The sequence below is a fragment of the Tachypleus tridentatus genome, chromosome 1 (genome assembly GCF_004210375.1).
Source record: "Tachypleus tridentatus isolate NWPU-2018 chromosome 1, ASM421037v1, whole genome shotgun sequence".
Taxonomy (NCBI): Eukaryota; Metazoa; Arthropoda; class Merostomata; order Xiphosura; family Limulidae; genus Tachypleus; species Tachypleus tridentatus.
In genome coordinates this window covers 138,993,516-139,013,670 of record NC_134825.1, presented here as the reverse complement: position 1 = coordinate 139,013,670, position 20,155 = coordinate 138,993,516, and the positions used below count along the sequence as shown (strand labels likewise).

At 29.7% G+C, this 20,155-nt stretch overlaps 1 long non-coding RNA gene across 3 annotated transcripts in view; it reads left to right on the top strand.

Moving 5' to 3' along the window:
- LOC143225430 (uncharacterized) overlaps positions 1-19,728 on the top strand; it is a 30,529-nt gene extending 10,801 nt beyond the window's left edge. The window contains exons 4-13 of one of the 3 annotated variants that reach the window (XR_013013850.1): positions 1,308-1,390; positions 3,353-3,435; positions 5,395-5,477; positions 7,438-7,520; positions 9,482-9,564; positions 11,524-11,606; positions 13,562-13,644; positions 15,602-15,684; positions 17,653-17,735; positions 19,707-19,728. This is a non-coding gene — a long non-coding RNA (uncharacterized LOC143225430). Of the gene's footprint in view, positions 1-1,307; positions 1,391-3,352; positions 3,436-5,394; positions 5,478-7,437; positions 7,521-9,481; positions 9,565-11,523; positions 11,607-13,561; positions 13,645-15,601; positions 15,685-17,652; positions 17,736-19,706 lie in introns of those variants that run through there. The other 2 variants (XR_013013847.1, XR_013013846.1) reach the window with 2 other exon arrangements.
- The last annotated feature ends 427 nt before the right edge of the window (positions 19,729-20,155 follow it).

The following is a 20,155-nucleotide window of genomic DNA, read 5'->3' as shown; positions in this document are numbered from 1 at the left end:
AGAAAAGTATCAATGTAATGGTAAACTAGTGTGGCTGCAGCTTGCAGGCTTGTCACAGTGGTTGTATTGAAAGTTTAATGACAAGATCAGGCCAAACAAAAACAGTGAACTAAAAATTATTGCATGCATCATTCACTTCTAAGACATGTAATTCAATATTAGGCTTTCGGATTTGAAGAAGTAGGCATATTTATCACTGGCGTGTCCGAAACTTGTCAATTTTGAGGAGAAGTAAAATTTGTCAGTTTTGGACTGCATCAAAGAAGAATTGAAGTGTTTCACATTTTAATTTTCCAAGAAATATTTTAAATGTTTCTTTAAGTAAGATATTGACAGAAATGATTTTGTATTTGTAACATGTACAGTTGAAGTATCTTTAGTTATTTTCAGTATCACATTCTAGAATGGAGCAAACTTTTTTTTTTTTGCTTTCAATTCATTCTGCATTATTTTCTTTTTTCTTTCGACAACTTTTGATAATAGATACCGGTGTGGGTTAAATTTTCCTTTATTGCAATTGAACTTGTTTTGAAATGTGACATATAAAGGGGATTTGTTTTTAGATTCTGTAAATATCAGTATGTCTTCTGCCACACTTGTGACATGTGGTGTTGTAAGTACCAGAAAGAAGACAAGAATAATATTTTATTCTCCGAGGAAGCAGTCATAAGTAGCTTGTACTATGCTGTGCCAAAATGGAGATACATATTTCGAAAAGAGTTGAAATCTTTTGCATTCTATGTAAATTTAAAATTCTAATCAATGTAGTTAATATAAAGTGTAGCACATTTTGAAGTGTGCAGTACTATTTTATTACTATACTTTGATGTTCTTTCAGCTTGTTAATTTCTAATAGTAATAGATATAGCATAATAAGTATGGCACTGTTTTGTATATAGTAAATGTTATTTTTAAAGAAACATTTGTATATCTGAAAATTTTGTATTTTTCTAGGTCTATTTTTATCCTTTGTTTTGTTAAAATTGTCGAATTTTTAAGTTAGACCTCTGTTTTCTCTTTCAATTCATTTGATTTGGAAACATAAATTATGAACCAGTATGAAAAAAATGAAATAATACAAAAGACTGTTTGGTGACCACTTTCCTACATTAATTTGTCTTCAAAACTAATCACCTGTGTTTATAAGGCAGGAAAGTTTGAACAATTATTTATAATTTGAAATTGTCATTGTTGTTTTGTATCCCTTTTGTGATCTTAAATTGTATCTTGTTACAGGTTTTATGGATTGGGTTCTTTGGTATCATATACATTTGTAACAATGTATTATTTTTTTAATTTCTTTATAGAGAGAAAGAGAATTCAGAATTGAATAGTGGGAGAAGATGCATAGGAGTGATGTCAAACTGTATAGTTGCTAACACTTATTGAGGTATAACGTGGATTGTCTCTTATATTTGTTTGTTCATCCTTGAATTTGTCATTGTATGTTTTTTGGGAATTTCTTTCACATTGAACCACAAATAAATGACAGGATATTTTATTGGAACTTTATATGGCAGTTCAATGTTCACTTAAATCATCATAAATATAGATTGTTTTATAATTGCAATATACGCTGGTCTGTAACTGAATAACATCCAAAATGTTGACGTTGAGTTTTTTTTTAATTTGAGAGTTTTATGTTTTTTTTACTCTTATTAAAACTGGGGTAATGTTATTGTAGTAAGACATTATCTAGGAAATACTCAGTTTCCAGCAACGTTTTGTAAAATGTTTGAGTAAATGTAAAGTTACAAAATGTTTAAAGTGCTAAAAGTGTAGCATTTGTGCGTGTGGTCACAGTTCCACATAAGCAATTCCTTAAAGGTTACTATGTGTTCTTCATGGGTAATGATGTCAATTGAACAAAGATAAGGACGTCTGAAATCAAGAGCAGTTAAGTTAGATGTATGTTACAATGTTCCTTGAAATGAACAAGATATCCAAGACAAATCGATATTAGTCAAATGGAATAGCACGTGTAGAAGAAAGAACATAGAACATCTGTGTAATGTGGGAGAAGATTTGCAGACGAAGAGAAGAGAGGAGTATCAATGTAATGGTAAACTTGTCTGGCTGCAGCTTGCAGGCTTGTCACAGTGGTTGTATTGAAAGTTTAATGACAAGATCAGGCCAAACAGAAAGAGTGAACTAAAAATTATTGCATGCATCATTCACTTCTAAGACATGTAATTCAATATTAGGCTTTCGGATTTGAAGAAGTAGGCATATTTATCACTGGCGTGTCCGAAACTTGTCAATTTTTGAGGAGAAGTAAAAATTTGTCAGTTTTGGACTGCATCAAAGAAGAATTGAAGTGTTTCACATTTTAATTTTCCAAGAAATATTTTAAATGTTTCTTTAAGTAAGATATTGACAGAAATGATTTTTGTATTTGTAACATGTACAGTTGAAGTATCTTTAGTTATTTTCAGTATCACATTCTAGAATGGAGAAAACTTTTTTTTTTGCTTTCAATTCATTCTGCATTATTTTCTCTTTCCTTTCGACAACTTTTTGATAATAGATACTCGGTGTGGGTTAAATTTTCCTTTATTTCAATTGAACTTGTTTTGAAATGTAACATATAAAGGGGATTTGTTTTTAGATTCTGTAAATATCAGTATGTCTTCTGCCACACTTGTGACATGTGGTGTTGTAAGTACCAGAAAGAAGACAAGAATAATATTTTATTCTCCCGAGGAAGCAGTCATAAGTAGCTTGTACTATGCTGTGCCAAAATGGAGATACATATTTCGAAAAGAGTTGAAATCTTTTGCATTCTATGTAAATTTAAAATTCTAATCAATGTAGTTAATATAAAGTGCAGCACCTTTTGAAGTGTGCATTACTATTTTATTACTATACTATTATGTTCTTTCAGCTTGTTAATTTCTAATAGTAATAGATATAGCATAATAAGTATGGCACTGTTTTGTATATAGTAAATGTTATTTTTAAAGAAACATTTGTATATCTGAAAATTTTGTATTTTTTCTAGGTCTATTTTTATCCTTTGTTTTGTTAAAATTGTCGAATTTTTAAGTTAGACCTCTGTTTTCTCTTTCAATTCATTTGATTTGGAAACATAAATTATGAACCAGTATGAAAATGAATTAATACAAAAGACTGTTTGGTGACCACTTTCCTACATTAATTTGTCTTCAAAACTAATCACCTGTGTTTATAAGGCAGGAAAGTTTGAACGAATTATTTATAATTTGAAATTGTCATTGTTGTTTTGTATCCCTTTTGTGATCTTAAATTGTATCTTGTTACAGGTTTTATGGATTGGGTTCTTTGGTATCATATACATTTGTAACAATGTATTATTTTTTTAATTTCTTTATAGAGAGAAAGAGAATTCAGAATTGAATAGTGGGAGAAGATGCATAGGAGTGATGTCAAACTGTATAGTTGCTAACACTTATTGAGGTATAACGTGGATTGTCTCTTATATTTGTTTGTTCATCCTTGAATTTGTCATTGTATGTTTTTTGGGAATTTCTTTCACATTGAACCACAAATAAATGACAGGATATTTTATTGGAACTTTATATGGCAGTTCAATGTTCACTTAAATCATCATAAATATAGATTGTTTTATAATTGCAATATACGCTGGTCTGTAACTGAATAACATCCAAAATGTTGACGTTGAGTTTTTTTTTAATTTGAGAGTTTTATGTTTTTTTTACTCTTATTAAAACTGGGGTAATGTTATTGTAGTAAGACATTATCTAGGAAATACTCAGTTTCCAGCAACGTTTTGTAAAATGTTTGAGTAAATGTAAAGTTACAAAATGTTTAAAGTGCTAAAAGTGTAGCATTTGTGCGTGTGGTCACAGTTCCACATAAGCAATTCCTTAAAGGTTACTATGTGTTCTTCATGGGTAATGATGTCAATTGAACAAAGATAAGGACGTCTGAAATCAAGAGCAGTTAAGTTAGATGTATGTTACAATGTTCCTTGAAATGAACAAGATATCCAAGACAAATCGATATTAGTCAAATGGAATAGCACGTGTAGAAGAAAGAACATAGAACATCTGTGTAATGTGGGAGAAGATTTGCAGACGAAGAGAAGAGAAAAGTATCAATGTAATGGTAAACTAGTGTGGCTGCAGCTTGCAGGCTTGTCACAGTGGTTGTATTGAAAGTTTAATGACAAGATCAGGCCAAACAGAAACAGTGAACTAAAAATTATTGCATGCATCATTCACTTCTAAGACATGTAATTCAATATTAGGCTTTCGGATTTGAAGAAGTAGGCATATTTATCACTGGCGTGTCCGAAACTTGTCAATTTTTTGAGAAGTAAAATTTGTCAGTTTTGGACTGCATCAAAGAAGAATTGAAGTGTTTCACATTTTAATTTTCCAAGAAATATTTTAAATGTTTCTTTAAGTAAGATATTGACAGAAATGATTTTTGTATTTGTAACATGTACAGTTGAAGTATCTTTAGTTATTTTCAGTATCACATTCTAGAATGGAGAAAACTTTTTTTTTTGCTTTCAATTCATTCTGCATTATTTTCTCTTTCCTTTCGACAACTTTTTGATAATAGATACTCGGTGTGGGTTAAATTTTCCTTTATTTCAATTGAACTTGTTTTGAAATGTAACATATAAAGGGGATTTGTTTTTAGATTCTGTAAATATCAGTATGTCTTCTGCCACACTTGTGACATGTGGTGTTGTAAGTACCAGAAAGAAGACAAGAATAATATTTTATTCTCCCGAGGAAGCAGTCATAAGTAGCTTGTACTATGCTGTGCCAAAATGGAGATACATATTTCGAAAAGAGTTGAAATCTTTTGCATTCTATGTAAATTTAAAATTCTAATCAATGTAGTTAATATAAAGTGCAGCACCTTTTGAAGTGTGCATTACTATTTTATTACTATACTATTATGTTCTTTCAGCTTGTTAATTTCTAATAGTAATAGATATAGCATAATAAGTATGGCACTGTTTTGTATATAGTAAATGTTATTTTTAAAGAAACATTTGTATATCTGAAAATTTTGTATTTTTTCTAGGTCTATTTTTATCCTTTGTTTTGTTAAAATTGTCGAATTTTTAAGTTAGACCTCTGTTTTCTCTTTCAATTCATTTGATTTGGAAACATAAATTATGAACCAGTATGAAAATGAATTAATACAAAAGACTGTTTGGTGACCACTTTCCTACATTAATTTGTCTTCAAAACTAATCACCTGTGTTTATAAGGCAGGAAAGTTTGAACGAATTATTTATAATTTGAAATTGTCATTGTTGTTTTGTATCCCTTTTGTGATCTTAAATTGTATCTTGTTACAGGTTTTATGGATTGGGTTCTTTGGTATCATATACATTTGTAACAATGTATTATTTTTTTAATTTCTTTATAGAGAGAAAGAGAATTCAGAATTGAATAGTGGGAGAAGATGCATAGGAGTGATGTCAAACTGTATAGTTGCTAACACTTATTGAGGTATAACGTGGATTGTCTCTTATATTTGTTTGTTCATCCTTGAATTTGTCATTGTATGTTTTTGGGAATTTCTTTCACATTGAACCACAAATAAATGACAGGATATTTTATTGGAACTTTATATGGCAGTTCAATGTTCACTTAAATCATCATAAATATAGATTGTTTTATAATTGCAATATACGCTGGTCTGTAACTGAATAACATCCAAAATGTTGACGTTGAGTTTTTTTTTAATTTGAGAGTTTTATGTTTTTTTTACTCTTATTAAAACTGGGGTAATGTTATTGTAGTAAGACATTATCTAGGAAATACTCAGTTTCCAGCAACGTTTTGTAAAATGTTTGAGTAAATGTAAAGTTACAAAATGTTTAAAGTGCTAAAAGTGTAGCATTTGTGCGTGTGGTCACAGTTCCACATAAGCAATTCCTTAAAGGTTACTATGTGTTCTTCATGGGTAATGATGTCAATTGAACAAAGATAAGGACGTCTGAAATCAAGAGCAGTTAAGTTAGATGTATGTTACAATGTTCCTTGAAATGAACAAGATATCCAAGACAAATCGATATTAGTTAAATGGAATAGCACGTGTAGAAGAAAGAACATAGAACATCTGTGTAATGTGGGAGAAGATTTGCAGACGAAGAGAAGAGAAAAGTATCAATGTAATGGTAAACTAGTGTGGCTGCAGCTTGCAGGCTTGTCACAGTGGTTGTATTGAAAGTTTAATGACAAGATCAGGCCAAACAGAAACAGTGAACTAAAAAATTATTGCATGCATCATTCACTTCTAAGACATGTAATTCAATATTAGGCTTTCGGATTTGAAGAAGTAGGCATATTTATCACTGGCGTGTCCGAAACTTGTCAATTTTTGAGGAGAAGTAAAAATTTGTCAGTTTTGGACTGCATCAAAGAAGAATTGAAGTGTTTCACATTTTAATTTTCCAAGAAATATTTTAAATGTTTCTTTAAGTAAGATATTGACAGAAATGATTTTTGTATTTGTAACATGTACAGTTGAAGTATCTTTAGTTATTTTCAGTATCACATTCTAGAATGGAGAAAACTTTTTTTTTTGCTTTCAATTCATTCTGCATTATTTTCTCTTTCCTTTCGACAACTTTTTGATAATAGATACTCGGTGTGGGTTAAATTTTCCTTTATTTCAATTGAACTTGTTTTGAAATGTAACATATAAAGGGGATTTGTTTTTAGATTCTGTAAATATCAGTATGTCTTCTGCCACACTTGTGACATGTGGTGTTGTAAGTACCAGAAAGAAGACAAGAATAATATTTTATTCTCCCGAGGAAGCAGTCATAAGTAGCTTGTACTATGCTGTGCCAAAATGGAGATACATATTTCGAAAAGAGTTGAAATCTTTTGCATTCTATGTAAATTTAAAATTCTAATCAATGTAGTTAATATAAAGTGCAGCACCTTTTGAAGTGTGCATTACTATTTTATTACTATACTATTATGTTCTTTCAGCTTGTTAATTTCTAATAGTAATAGATATAGCATAATAAGTATGGCACTGTTTTGTATATAGTAAATGTTATTTTAAAGAAACATTTGTATATCTGAAAATTTTGTATTTTTTCTATGTCTATTTTTATCCTTTGTTTTGTTAAAATTGTCGAATTTTTAAGTTAGACCTCTGTTTTCTCTTTCAATTCATTTGATTTGGAAACATAAATTATGAACCAGTATGAAAATGAATTAATACAAAAGACTGTTTGGTGACCACTTTCCTACATTAATTTGTCTTCAAAACTAATCACCTGTGTTTATAAGGCAGGAAAGTTTGAACAATTATTTATAATTTGAAATTGTCATTGTTGTTTTGTATCCCTTTTGTGATCTTAAATTGTATCTTGTTACAGGTTTTATGGATTGGGTTCTTTGGTATCATATACATTTGTAACAATGTATTATTTTTTTAATTTCTTTATAGAGAGAAAGAGAATTCAGAATTGAATAGTGGGAGAAGATGCATAGGAGTGATGTCAAACTGTATAGTTGCTAACACTTATTGAGGTATAACGTGGATTGTCTCTTATATTTGTTTGTTCATCCTTGAATTTGTCATTGTATGTTTTTGGGAATTTCTTTCACATTGAACCACAAATAAATGACAGGATATTTTATTGGAACTTTATATGGCAGTTCAATGTTCACTTAAATCATCATAAATATAGATTGTTTTATAATTGCAATATACACTGGTCTGTAACTGAATAACATCCAAAATGTTGACGTTGAGTTTTTTTTTTAATTTGAGAGTTTTATGTTTTTTTACTCTTATTAAAACTGGGGTAATGTTATTGTAGTAAGACATTATCTAGGAAATACTCAGTTTCCAGCAACGTTTTGTAAAATGTTTGAGTAAATGTAAAGTTACAAAATGTTTAAAGTGCTAAAAGTGTAGCATTTGTGCGTGTGGTCACAGTTCCACATAAGCAATTCCTTAAAGGTTACTATGTGTTCTTCATGGGTAATGATGTCAATTGAACAAAGATAAGGACGTCTGAAATCAAGAGCAGTTAAGTTAGATGTATGTTACAATGTTCCTTGAAATGAACAAGATATCCAAGACAAATCGATATTAGTCAAATGGAATAGCACGTGTAGAAGAAAGAACATAGAACATCTGTGTAATGTGGGAGAAGATTTGCAGACGAAGAGAAGAGAAAAGTATCAATGTAATGGTAAACTAGTGTGGCTGCAGCTTGCAGGCTTGTCACAGTGGTTGTATTGAAAGTTTAATGACAAGATCAGGCCAAACAGAAACAGTGAACTAAAAATTATTGCATGCATCATTCACTTCTAAGACATGTAATTCAATATTAGGCTTTCGGATTTGAAGAAGTAGGCATATTTATCACTGGCGTGTCCGAAACTTGTCAATTTTTGAGGAGAAGTAAAAATTTGTCAGTTTTGGACTGCATCAAAGAAGAATTGAAGTGTTTCACATTTTAATTTTCCAAGAAATATTTTAAATGTTTCTTTAAGTAAGATATTGACAGAAATGATTTTTGTATTTGTAACATGTACAGTTGAAGTATCTTTAGTTATTTTCAGTATCACATTCTAGAATGGAGCAAACTTTTTTTTTTGCTTTCAATTCATTCTGCATTATTTTCTCTTTCCTTTCGACAACTTTTTGATAATAGATACTCGGTGTGGGTTAAATTTTCCTTTATTTCAATTGAACTTGTTTTGAAATGTAACATATAAAGGGGATTTGTTTTTAGATTCTGTAAATATCAGTATGTCTTCTGCCACACTTGTGACATGTGGTGTTGTAAGTACCAGAAAGAAGACAAGAATAATATTTTATTCTCCCGAGGAAGCAGTCATAAGTAGCTTGTACTATGCTGTGCCAAAATGGAGATGCATATTTCGATAAGAGTTGAAATCTTTTGCATTCTACGTAAATTTAAAATTCTAATCAATGTAGTTAATATAAAGTGCAGCACCTTTTGAAGTGTGCATTACTATTTTATTACTATACTATTATGTTCTTTCAGCTTGTTAATTTCTAATAGTAATAGATATAGCATAATAAGTATGGCACTGTTTTGTATATAGTAAATGTTATTTTTAAAGAAACATTTGTATATCTGAAAATTTTGTATTTTTTTCTATGTCTATTTTTATCCTTTGTTTTGTTAAAATTGTCGAATTTTTAAGTTAGACCTCTGTTTTCTCTTTCAATTCATTTGATTTGGAAACATAAATTATGAACCAGTATGAAAATGAATTAATACAAAAGACTGTTTGGTGACCACTTTCCTACATTAATTTGTCTTCAAAACTAATCACCTGTGTTTATAAGGCAGGAAAGTTTGAACAATTATTTATAATTTGAAATTGTCATTGTTGTTTTGTATCCCTTTTGTGATCTTAAATTGTATCTTGTTACAGGTTTTATGGATTGGGTTCTTTGGTATCATATACATTTGTAACAATGTATTATTTTTTTAATTTCTTTATAGAGAGAAAGAGAATTCAGAATTGAATAGTGGGAGAAGATGCATAGGAGTGATGTCAAACTGTATAGTTGCTAACACTTATTGAGGTATAACGTGGATTGTCTCTTATATTTGTTTGTTCATCCTTGAATTTGTCATTGTATGTTTTTGGGAATTTCTTTCACATTGAACCACAAATAAATGACAGGATATTTTATTGGAACTTTATATGGCAGTTCAATGTTCACTTAAATCATCATAAATATAGATTGTTTTATAATTGCAATATACACTGGTCTGTAACTGAATAACATCCAAAATGTTGACGTTGAGTTTTTTTTTAATTTGAGAGTTTTATGTTTTTTTACTCTTATTAAAACTGGGGTAATGTTATTGTAGTAAGACATTATCTAGGAAATACTCAGTTTCCAGCAACGTTTTGTAAAATGTTTGAGTAAATGTAAAGTTACAAAATGTTTAAAGTGCTAAAAGTGTAGCATTTGTGCGTGTGGTCACAGTTCCACATAAGCAATTCCTTAAAGGTTACTATGTGTTCTTCATGGGTAATGATGTCAATTGAACAAAGATAAGGACGTCTGAAATCAAGAGCAGTTAAGTTAGATGTATGTTACAATGTTCCTTGAAATGAACAAGATATCCAAGACAAATCGATATTAGTCAAATGGAATAGCACGTGTAGAAGAAAGAACATAGAACATCTGTGTAATGTGGGAGAAGATTTGCAGAATAAGAGAAGAGAGGAGTGTCAATGTAATGGTAAACTAGTGTGGCTGCAGCTTGCAGGCTTGTCACAGTGGTTGTATTGAAAGTTTAATGACAAGATCAGGCCAAACAGAAACAGTGAACTAAAAATTATTGCATGCATCATTCACTTCTAAGACATGTAATTCAATATTAGGCTTTCGGATTTGAAGAAGTAGGCATATTTATCACTGGCGTGTCCGAAACTTGTCAATTTTTGAGGAGAAGTAAAAATTTGTCAGTTTTGGACTGCATCAAAGAAGAATTGAAGTGTTTCACATTTTAATTTTCCAAGAAATATTTTAAATGTTTCTTTAAGTAAGATATTGACAGAAATGATTTTTGTATTTGTAACATGTACAGTTGAAGTATCTTTAGTTATTTTCAGTATCACATTCTAGAATGGAGAAAACTTTTTTTTTTGCTTTCAATTCATTCTGCATTATTTTCTCTTTCCTTTCGACAACTTTTTGATAATAGATACTCGGTGTGGGTTAAATTTTCCTTTATTTCAATTGAACTTGTTTTGAAATGTAACATATAAAGGGGATTTGTTTTTAGATTCTGTAAATATCAGTATGTCTTCTGCCACACTTGTGACATGTGGTGTTGTAAGTACCAGAAAGAAGACAAGAATAATATTTTATTCTCCCGAGGAAGCAGTCATAAGTAGCTTGTACTATGCTGTGCCAAAATGGAGATACATATTTCGATAAGAGTTGAAATCTTTTGCATTCTATGTAAATTTAAAATTCTAATCAATGTAGTTAATATAAAGTGCAGCACCTTTTGAAGTGTGCATTACTATTTTATTACTATACTATTATGTTCTTTCAGCTTGTTAATTTCTAATAGTAATAGATATAGCATAATAAGTATGGCACTGTTTTGTATATAGTAAATGTTATTTTTAAAGAAACATTTGTATATCTGAAAATTTTGTATTTTTTCTATGTCTATTTTTATCCTTTGTTTTGTTAAAATTGTCGAATTTTTAAGTTAGACCTCTGTTTTCTCTTTCAATTCATTTGATTTGGAAACATAAATTATGAACCAGTATGAAAATGAATTAATACAAAAGACTGTTTGGTGACCACTTTCCTACATTAATTTGTCTTCAAAACTAATCACCTGTGTTTATAAGGCAGGAAAGTTTGAACAATTATTTATAATTTGAAATTGTCATTGTTGTTTTGTATCCCTTTTGTGATCTTAAATTGTATCTTGTTACAGGTTTTATGGATTGGGTTCTTTGGTATCATATACATTTGTAACAATGTATTATTTTTTTAATTTCTTTATAGAGAGAAAGAGAATTCAGAATTGAATAGTGGGAGAAGATGCATAGGAGTGATGTCAAACTGTATAGTTGCTAACACTTATTGAGGTATAACGTGGATTGTCTCTTATATTTGTTTGTTCATCCTTGAATTTGTCATTGTATGTTTTTGGGAATTTCTTTCACATTGAACCACAAATAAATGACAGGATATTTTATTGGAACTTTATATGGCAGTTCAATGTTCACTTAAATCATCATAAATATAGATTGTTTTATAATTGCAATATACGCTGGTCTGTAACTGAATAACATCCAAAATGTTGACGTTGAGTTTTTTTTTAATTTGAGAGTTTTATGTTTTTTTACTCTTATTAAAACTGGGGTAATGTTATTGTAGTAAGACATTATCTAGGAAATACTCAGTTTCCAGCAACGTTTTGTAAAATGTTTGAGTAAATGTAAAGTTACAAAATGTTTAAAGTGCTAAAAGTGTAGCATTTGTGCGTGTGGTCACAGTTCCACATAAGCAATTCCTTAAAGGTTACTATGTGTTCTTCATGGGTAATGATGTCAATTGAACAAAGATAAGGACGTCTGAAATCAAGAGCAGTTAAGTTAGATGTATGTTACAATGTTCCTTGAAATGAACAAGATATCCAAGACAAATCGATATTAGTCAAATGGAATAGCACGTGTAGAAGAAAGAACATAGAACATCTGTGTAATGTGGGAGAAGATTTGCAGAAGAAGAGAAGAGAGGAGTATCAATGTAATGGTAAACTAGTGTGGCTGCAGCTTGCAGGCTTGTCACAGTGGTTGTATTGAAAGTTTAATGACAAGATCAGGCCAAACAAAAACAGTGAACTAAAAATTATTGCATGCATCATTCACTTCTAAGACATGTAATTCAATATTAGGCTTTGGATTTGAAGAAGTAGGCATATTTATCACTGGCGTGTCGAAACTTGTCAATTTTGAGGAGAAGTAAAATTTGTCAGTTTTGGACTGCATCAAAGAAGAATTGAAGTGTTTCACATTTTAATTTTCCAAGAAATATTTTAAATGTTTCTTTAAGTAAGATATTGACAGAAATGATTTTTGTATTTGTAACATGTACAGTTGAAGTATCTTTAGTTATTTTCAGTATCACATTCTAGAATGGAACTTTTTTTTTTTTTTTTTGCTTTCAATTCATTCTGCATTATTTTCTCTTTCCTTTCGACAACTTTTGATAATAGATACCGGTGTGGGTTAAATTTTCCTTTATTTCAATTGAACTTGTTTTGAAATGTAACATATAAAGGGATTTGTTTTAGATTCTGTAAATATCAGTATGTCTTCTGCCACACTTGTGACATGTGGTGTTGTAAGTACCAGAAAGAAGACAAGAATAATATTTTATTCTCCCGAGGAAGCAGTCATAAGTAGCTTGTACTATGCTGTGCCAAAATGGAGATACATATTTCGAAAAGAGTTGAAATCTTTTGCATTCTATGTAAATTTAAAATTCTAATCAATGTAGTTAATATAAAGTGCAGCACCTTTTGAAGTGTGCAGTACTATTTTATTACTATACTATTATGTTCTTTCAGCTTGTTAATTTCTAATAGTAATAGATATAGCATAATAAGTATGGCACTGTTTTGTATATAGTAAATGTTATTTTTAAAGAAACATTTGTATATCTGAAAATTTTGTATTTTTTCTAGGTCTATTTTTATCCTTTGTTTTGTTAAAATTGTCGAATTTTTAAGTTAGACCTCTGTTTTCTCTTTCAATTCATTTGATTTGGAAACATAAATTATGAACCAGTATGAAAATGAATTAATACAAAAGACTGTTTGGTGACCACTTTCCTACATTAATTTGTCTTCAAAACTAATCACCTGTGTTTATAAGGCAGGAAAGTTTGAACGAATTATTTATAATTTGAAATTGTCATTGTTGTTTTGTATCCCTTTTGTGATCTTAAATTGTATCTTGTTACAGGTTTTATGGATTGGGTTCTTTGGTATCATATACATTTGTAACAATGTATTATTTTTTTAATTTCTTTATAGAGAGAAAGAGAATTCAGAATTGAATAGTGGGAGAAGATGCATAGGAGTGATGTCAAACTGTATAGTTGCTAACACTTATTGAGGTATAACGTGGATTGTCTCTTATATTTGTTTGTTCATCCTTGAATTTGTCATTGTATGTTTTTGGGAATTTCTTTCACATTGAACCACAAATAAATGACAGGATATTTTATTGGAACTTTATATGGCAGTTCAATGTTCACTTAAATCATCATAAATATAGATTGTTTTATAATTGCAATATACACTGGTCTGTAACTGAATAACATCCAAAATGTTGACGTTGAGTTTTTTTTTAATTTGAGAGTTTTATGTTTTTTTACTCTTATTAAAACTGGGGTAATGTTATTGTAGTAAGACATTATCTAGGAAATACTCAGTTTCCAGCAACGTTTTGTAAAATGTTTGAGTAAATGTAAAGTTACAAAATGTTTAAAGTGCTAAAAGTGTAGCATTTGTGCGTGTGGTCACAGTTCCACATAAGCAATTCCTTAAAGGTTACTAAGTGTTCTTCATGGGTAATGATGTCAATTGAACAAAGATAAGGGCGTCTGAAATCAAGAGCAGTTAAGTTAGATGTATGTTACAATGTTCCTTGAAATGAACAAGATATCCAAGACAAATCGATATTAGTCAAATGGAATAGCACGTGTAGAAGAAAGAACATAGAACATCTGTGTAATGTGGGAGAAGATTTGCAGAAGAAGAGAAGAGAGGAGTATCAATGTAATGGTAAACTAGTGTGGCTGCAGCTTGCAGGCTTGTCACAGTGGTTGTATTGAAAGTTTAATGACAAGATCAGGCCAAACAAAACAGTGAACTAAAATTATTGCATGCATCATTCACTTCTAAGACATGTAATTCAATATTAGGCTTTGGATTTGAAGAAGTAGGCATATTTATCACTGGCGTGTCGAAACTTGTCAATTTTGAGGAGAAGTAAAATTTGTCAGTTTTGGACTGCATCAAAGAAGAATTGAAGTGTTTCACATTTTAATTTTCCAAGAAATATTTTAAATGTTTCTTTAAGTAAGATATTGACAGAAATGATTTTTGTATTTGTAACATGTACAGTTGAAGTATCTTTAGTTATTTTCAGTATCACATTCTAGAATGGAGCAAACTTTTTTTTTTTTTTTGCTTTCAATTCATTCTGCATTATTTTCTCTTTCCTTTCGACAACTTTTTGATAATAGATACTCGGTGTGGGTTAAATTTTCCTTTATTTCAATTGAACTTGTTTTGAAATGTAACATATAAAGGGGATTTGTTTTTAGATTCTGTAAATATCAGTATGTCTTCTGCCACACTTGTGACATGTGGTGTTGTAAGTACCAGAAAGAAGACAAGAATAATATTTTATTCTCCCGAGGAAGCAGTCATAAGTAGCTTGTACTATGCTGTGCCAAAATGGAGATACATATTTCGAAAAGAGTTGAAATCTTTTGCATTCTATGTAAATTTAAAATTCTAATCAATGTAGTTAATATAAAGTGCAGCACCTTTTGAAGTGTGCAGTACTATTTTATTACTATACTATTATGTTCTTTCAGCTTGTTAATTTCTAATAGTAATAGATATAGCATAATAAGTATGGCACTGTTTTGTATATAGTAAATGTTATTTTTAAAGAAACATTTGTATATCTGAAAATTTTGTATTTTTTCTAGGTCTATTTTATCCTTTGTTTTGTTAAAATTGTCGAATTTTTAAGTTAGACCTCTGTTTTCTCTTTCAATTCATTTGATTTGGAAACATAAATTATGAACCAGTATGAAAATGAATTAATACAAAAGACTGTTTGGTGACCACTTTCCTACATTAATTTGTCTTCAAAACTAATCACCTGTGTTTATAAGGCAGGAAAGTTTGAACAATTATTTATAATTTGAAATTGTCATTGTTGTTTTGTATCCCTTTTGTGATCTTAAATTGTATCTTGTTACAGGTTTTATGGATTGGGTTCTTTGGTATCATATACATTTGTAACAATGTATTATTTTTTTAATTTCTTTATAGAGAGAAAGAGAATTCAGAATTGAATAGTGGGAGAAGATGCATAGGAGTGATGTCAAACTGTATAGTTGCTAACACTTATTGAGGTATAACGTGGATTGTCTCTTATATTTGTTTGTTCATCCTTGAATTTGTCATTGTATGTTTTTGGGAATTTCTTTCACATTGAACCACAAATAAATGACAGGATATTTTATTGGAACTTTATATGGCAGTTCAATGTTCACTTAAATCATCATAAATATAGATTGTTTTATAATTGCAATATACACTGGTCTGTAACTGAATAACATCCAAAATGTTGACGTTGAGTTTTTTTTTAATTTGAGAGTTTTATGTTTTTTTACTCTTATTAAAACTGGGGTAATGTTATTGTAGTAAGACATTATCTAGGAAATACTCAGTTTCCAGCAACGTTTTGTAAAATGTTTGAGTAAATGTAAAGTTACAAAATGTTTAAAGTGCTAAAAGTGTAGCATTTGTGCGTGTGGTCACAGTTCCACATAAGCAATTCCTTAAAGGTTACTATGTGTTCTTCATGGGTAATGATGTCAATTGAACAAAGATAAGGACGTCTGAAATCAAGAGCAGTTAAGTTAGATGTATGTTACAATGTTCCTTGAAATGAACAAGATATCCAAGACAAATCGATATTAGTCAAATGGAATAGCACGTGTAGAAGAAAGAACATAGAACATCTGTGTAATGTGGGAGAAGATTTGCAGAATAAGAGAAGAGAGGAGTATCAATGTAATGGTAAACTAGTGTGGCTGCAGCTTGCAGGCTTGTCACAGTGGTTGTATTGAAAGTTTAATGACAAGATCAGGCCAAACAAAAACAGTGAACTAAAAATTATTGCATGCATCATTCACTTCTAAGACATGTAATTCAATATTAGGCTTTCGGATTTGAAGAAGTAGGCATATTTATCACTGGCGTGTCCGAAACTTGTCAATTTTTGAGGAGAAGTAAAAATTTGTCAGTTTTGGACTGCATCAAAGAAGAATTGAAGTGTTTCACATTTTAATTTTCCAAGAAATATTTTAAATGTTTCTTTAAGTAAGATATTGACAGAAATGATTTTTGTATTTGTAACATGTACAGTTGAAGTATCTTTAGTTATTTTCAGTATCACATTCTAGAATGGAGCAAACTTTTTTTTTTTTTTTTTTTTTGCTTTCAATTCATTCTGCATTATTTTCTCTTTCCTTTCGACAACTTTTTGATAATAGATACTCGGTGTGGGTTAAATTTTCCTTTATTTCAATTGAACTTGTTTTGAAATGTAACATATAAAGGGGATTTGTTTTTAGATTCTGTAAATATCAGTATGTCTTCTGCCACACTTGTGACATGTGGTGTTGTAAGTACCAGAAAGAAGACAAGAATAATATTTTATTCTCCCGAGGAAGCAGTCATAAGTAGCTTGTACTATGCTGTGCCAAAATGGAGATACATATTTGAAAAGAGTTGAAATCTTTTGCATTCTATGTAAATTTAAAATTCTAATCAATGTAGTTAATATAAAGTGCAGCACATTTTGAAGTGTGCAGTACTATTTTATTACTATACTATTATGTTCTTTCAGCTTGTTAATTTCTAATAGTAATAGATATAGCATAATAAGTATGGCACTGTTTTGTATATAGTAAATGTTATTTTTAAAGAAACATTTGTATATCTGAAAATTTTGTATTTTTCTAGGTCTATTTTTATCCTTTGTTTTGTTAAAATTGTCGAATTTTTAAGTTAGACCTCTGTTTTCTCTTTCAATTCATTTGATTTGGAAACATAAATTATGAACCAGTATGAAAATGAATTAATACAAAAGACTGTTTGGTGACCACTTTCCTACATTAATTTGTCTTCAAAACTAATCACCTGTGTTTATAAGGCAGGAAAGTTTGAACAATTATTTATAATTTGAAATTGTCATTGTTGTTTTGTATCCCTTTTGTGATCTTAAATTGTATCTTGTTACAGGTTTTATGGATTGGGTTCTTTGGTATCATATACATTTGTAACAATGTATTATTTTTTTAATTTCTTTATAGAGAGAAAGAGAATTCAGAATTGAATAGTGGGAGAAGATGCATAGGAGTGATGTCAAACTGTATAGTTGCTAACACTTATTGAGGTATAACGTGGATTGTCTCTTATATTTGTTTGTTCATCCTTGAATTTGTCATTGTATGTTTTTGGGAATTTCTTTCACATTGAACCACAAATAAATGACAGGATATTTTATTGGAACTTTATATGGCAGTTCAATGTTCACTTAAATCATCATAAATATAGATTGTTTTATAATTGCAATATACACTGGTCTGTAACTGAATAACATCCAAAATGTTGACGTTGAGTTTTTTTTTAATTTGAGAGTTTTATGTTTTTTTACTCTTATTAAAACTGGGGTAATGTTATTGTAGTAAGACATTATCTAGGAAATACTCAGTTTCCAGATAAGAAGACAACGTTTTGTAAAATGTTTGAGTAAATGTAAAGTTACAAAATGTTTAAAGTGCTAAAAGTGTAGCATTTGTGCGTGTGGTCACAGTTCCACATAAGCAATTCCTTAAAGGTTACTATGTGTTCTTCATGGGTAATGATGTCAATTGAACAAAGATAAGGACGTCTGAAATCAAGAGCAGTTAAGTTAGATGTATGTTACAATGTTCCTTGAAATGAACAAGATATCCAAGACAAATCGATATTAGTCAAATGGAATAGCACGTGTAGAAGAAAGAACATAGAACATCTGTGTAATGTGGGAGAAGATTTGCAGAAGAAGAGAAGAGAGGAGTATCAATGTAATGGTAAACTTGTCTGGCTGCAGCTTGCAGGCTTGTCACAGTGGTTGTATTGAAAGTTTAATGACAAGATCAGGCCAAACAAAAACAGTGAACTAAAAATTATTGCATGCATCATTCACTTCTAAGACATGTAATTCAATATTAGGCTTTCGGATTTGAAAAAGTAGGCATATTTATCACTGGCGTGTCCGAAACTTGTCAATTTTTGAGGAGAAGTAAAAATTTGTCAGTTTTGGACTGCATCAAAGAAGAATTGAAGTGTTTCACATTTTAATTTTCCAAGAAATATTTTAAATGTTTCTTTAAGTAAGATATTGACAGAAATGATTTTTGTATTTGTAACATGTACAGTTGAAGTATCTTTAGTTATTTTCAGTATCACATTCTAGAATGGAGCAAACTTTTTTTTTTTTTTTTTGCTTTCAATTCATTCTGCATTATTTTCTCTTTCCTTTCGACAACTTTTTGATAATAGATACCGGTGTGGGTTAAATTTTCCTTTATTTCAATTGAACTTGTTTTGAAATGTAACATATAAAGGGATTTGTTTTAGATTCTGTAAATATCAGTATGTCTTCTGCCACACTTGTGACATGTGGTGTTGTAAGTACCAGAAAGAAGACAAGAATAATATTTTATTCTCCCAAGGAAGCAGTCATAAGTAGCTTGTACTATGCTGTGCCAAAGTGGAGATACATATTTGAAAAGAGTTGAAATCTTTTGCATTCTATGTAAATTTAAAATTCTAATCAATGTAGTTAATATAAAGTGCAGCACCTTTTGAAGTGTGCAGTACTATTTTATTACTATACTATTATGTTCTTTCAGCTTGTTAATTTCTAATAGTAATAGATATAGCATAATAAGTATGGCACTGTTTTGTATATAGTAAATGTTATTTTTAAAGAAACATTTGTATATCTGAAAATTTTGTATTTTTTCTAGGTCTATTTTTATCCTTTGTTTTGTTAAAATTGTCGAATTTTTAAGTTAGACCTCTGTTTTCTCTTTCAATTCATTTGATTTGGAAACATAAATTATGAACCAGTATGAAAATGAATTAATACAAAAGACTGTTTGGTGACCACTTTCCTACATTAATTTGTCTTCAAAACTAATCACCTGTGTTTATAAGGCAGGAAAGTTTGAACAATTATTTATAATTTGAAATTGTCATTGTTGTTTTGTATCCCTTTTGTGATCTTAAATTGTATCTTGTTACAGGTTTTATGGATTGGGTTCTTTGGTATCATATACATTTGTAACAATGTATTATTTTTTTAATTTCTTTATAGAGAGAAAGAGAATTCAGAATTGAATAGTGTGAGAAGATGCATAGGAGTGATGTCAAACTGTATAGTTGCTAACACTTATTGAGGTATAACGTGGATTGTCTCTTATATTTGTTTGTTCATCCTTGAATTTGTCATTGTATGTTTTTGGGAATTTCTTTCACATTGAACCACAAATAAATGACAGGATATTTTATTGGAACTTTATATGGCAGTTCAATGTTCACTTAAATCATCATAAATATAGATTGTTTTATAATTGCAATATACACTGGTCTCAAACTGAATAACATCCAAAATGTTGACTTTGAGTTTTTTTTAATTTGAGAGTTTTATGTTTTTTTTACTCTTACTAAAACTGGGGTAATGTTATTGTAGTAAGACATTATCTAGGAAATACTCAGTTTCCACCAACGTTTTGTAAAATGTTTGAGTAAATGTAAAGTTACAAA